Genomic DNA, 3,597 nt, shown 5'->3' with positions numbered 1-3,597 from the left:
TCTTCTATCTCATAAATCTGATTTATTCTCTATGAAATACGTGTTATGTGGGTGTGCCTCATCTGTTATGTGGAATAGGTATTGAATGAGAACGCTATACATGTTTTAAACTATGTATAAAAATATATATTTTTATCTACTAATATGTTGGGTAAAACATAGGTAGATAGTTGATGTGTGATAAACAGATGAGAGGCCGCGATGTTGTTGTTGTTGATCTAGTTATTCAGCGAGTATGGATTAGACCAAGAGGTTAATTTTAGATCTGGGAGTATGGATCAGGTAAAGAGATAAAAACTTGTTATTAGTCCGGGAGTATGGATTAAGACTAAGTTAATTGTCCCTAGTCCGGGAGTATGGATTAGGCACAGTTATTGATCCGGGAGTATGGATCAGATCAGGATTAAGGTATAGTTAATTGTCCCTATTCCGGGAGTATGGATTGGGTACAGTTATTGATCCGGGAGTATGGATCAGATCAGGAGGTTAGTTTTAGATCCATGAGTATGGATCATGGGAAAAGGTTAGTTTTATATCCGTGAGTATGGATCAGGTGAAAATGCTCGTTTTAGATCCGTGAGTATGGATTGGGTGAAGATAATAGTTTTAGATCCGTGAGTAGGGATCGGGTAAAGAGGAAAATTTTAGATACGAGAGTTTAGATCGTGTCGTTAGTGATAATGACGATATGTAAACAAAAATAACAAGTTAAATGGTCAAATGTGTACGACAATTAAAAAGTTACTTAAATGTAAACAAAACGATAAAGATGATTACCATTGTAAATCATTTTCCAAAGATTTTACGACTAGAAGATGTTTCTATTTGTTTCCCAAATAAAAACCCCTTAAACACCTTTATCTAAAGTCAATCTATAGTTAACTTCTTATAATCATCTTTTTTTAAAAACAATGTAATTTCAACAAAAAAAAATACCTTACAAACTATATAAAATGTCTAAATTATAAATTACAGTGTCTTTTTAACCAAACTTTATATATATATATATATATATATATATATATATATATATATATATATATATATATACATAAGTTTGGTTAAAAAGACATCGTACTTTATAATTTAGACATTTTATATAGTTTGTAAGGTATTTTATATATATATATATATATATATATATATATATATATCATATCATACATACTTATAAAGCTAGCATTTTTCCTTGAACCTCATACATTTGAAACTCCCATAAAAATTTGCAAACACCTCATGCATTTGAAACCTCTTATTTTAATGAATACCACTCAAAAGTCTCTTAATAATGATTAACAATTCAAAGGTTTTATAACATATATACTATATTTAATAAACAATTAATGGATACTCTACTATAAAAAGGTCAATCTTTTTTAGTAGACACACAAATACAAATCACATAAAAAATTCACAAAGAAAACAAGTTTAAAGTTTTTTGTGTTGGTTTGAGGGCTTTGAACAATTTTTCGAGCCATGTTATTATGTTGAAGTTTTCAATTAGTAAGTTTGTTATATACTAATTTTTTTTTTTTGTATTTTCTTGATTTAAGTATTCTTTTAAGAATATCATTGTATGTTGTGGTTGAAAATTTAATGTAAATTAGATTAGATTCATGTTATCGATCATATGTTATGGAATGTGATATATATATAATATTTAATTACCTATTGTATACATGTTTGTATGTTCATGTTGCTTTAAAACAATAATTAATTAAAAATCATGGATATGTCATATTATCCATATTATCCATGTAAACTTTTTTAAAAATGTAAATTGTTTATCTTATCACTTTATATTTTAGTATATGTTTAACATTTTAATTGTAATAATAAGTGTTTTTTAAAAGTTTCTTTCACTTATTAATAATAACAAGTGGTTTTAAAATTAATAAGCAATAATTATAAATAATAAAATCAAATTAACAAGTGGTTTTAAAATTAAAAGTTTCTTTAAAAGTTTCTTTCACCAACTAGCAGTAGACAGCTAAAAACTCAAAATTTAGATCGAATGATTTTTAGCTGACACGACCTAACGAGAATCGAAGGTCTCATCATTAGTAGCACAACGGTAAAAAGTCTGACGAAAACGGACGTCGGATGAAGTTATTAATTTTTAACGGATTTTCTGTACCGGTCTGTTAAAAATAATAATAATAAAAAATTAAATTCAAAATTAGCCGACAAAGTTTAAACAGAAGTTGTAGAGCGTAATTATAGCTACGCGTGCACATAAAAAACGTCAAAAACGGAGCTTGTATGCGAAAGTTATGGATTTTAGAAGTTTTGGTGCGAAAAACGAGAAAAATCCCCAAAACCGAGGAATTTCGCACACGTGGACTTCGGCCACGTCACCCTTGCTCAAAACGCGCCACGTATCCGAGCTGCTGAGTCACGAAGCCTCCTGGCGAGTCGTGTCATGTCCTTCCGATTCTGAGGTTCGGTCCAGTAGAAATGCGACGCATGCCTCTTCCCTCGTGCGTCCGAACCCTCGCAGGTGCCACGAACCCCCTCATCGGATCCGGACTTCGGTCCAATCACAAGCTGCCAGCGAGCCCCTCGCAGGTGCGAGCCATGTACGAGCCATGCGCAGCCCACGTGCGAGCCTTCCCCTGCAAGCTTCGGATCTGCGACGCGTGTCTTCTTTCTGACCGTCCGATCAGAAGCCTCGCCCCTATAAATAGAAGCGTGCGAGACCTCCGGGGTAACTTTGGAAATTTGCCACTTTTAACCCCTTTTCCCCTATTTTATTCATATTAACATCCCCTAAAGCCCCGGTATCGATTATAAGCCCCGTAATACTCCACGAAGTGCCCGAGAAGCCCGGAAAATTTATCTTTTCGGTTTCGAAGCCCGACTTTTGCAGAGCCCGGTTTCTCAATAAAACTCCCGGTTTTATTAGAAACGATCGTTTTAGGAAAGAATTGTTGCACGATTATCATCAAATCAAGTGAGTGTATAGTCACCTTCATCTTACACCTAGATATGAAGTATTTTATATGAAATACGTGCTACGTGTAATTATATTAATTATTTAACTGAGGTGACTGTTGAATTGATGTTTTATACAAGTTTTAAACTGTATATGTATTTTTATCTACAAATATGTTGGGTAAAACATGGGTAGATAGTGATGTGCGATAAAATAAAAGTGATGAGAGGCCTCGATGTGTTTTGAGATCCAGTCATCTAGCGGAGTTTGGATGACGATCACGGACTTTCTAGACAGTCCAGTGGGAAACATTAGCAGGTCTGCAACCTGTAGGTGTTAATGAACTAAGAGTGTTCAATCGATGTACTCCATCCCCCTCATGGTTGCCTTTAGGACATGTATGGCTGAGGAAACCCCTGAGTAGTAGTGTCCATCCCGATGATATTCTTTAGGCTAGGTCCCTTGTGATAAGTGTTTAGGGACGTAAAGTGAGGATAATGGGAACAGGTAATCAGGGTTATTGTTGATTGATGAACTTAGTAAGTTTATTATTATTGTGGGTTGAAAACCCTATAGGCTCACCAAGCTCCCAAGCCTGACCCACTCAGCTTTTTATGTTATAGGTAGTGGAGCCCCGAGCATAGTCGGAGGACGACGAGAGA

This window comes from Lactuca serriola, chromosome 7 (genome assembly GCF_051521515.1).
Source record: "Lactuca serriola cultivar US96UC23 chromosome 7, Lser_US96UC23_V15, whole genome shotgun sequence".
Classification (NCBI taxonomy): Eukaryota; Viridiplantae; Streptophyta; class Magnoliopsida; order Asterales; family Asteraceae; genus Lactuca; species Lactuca serriola.
This window is presented reverse-complemented; position numbering follows the sequence as displayed.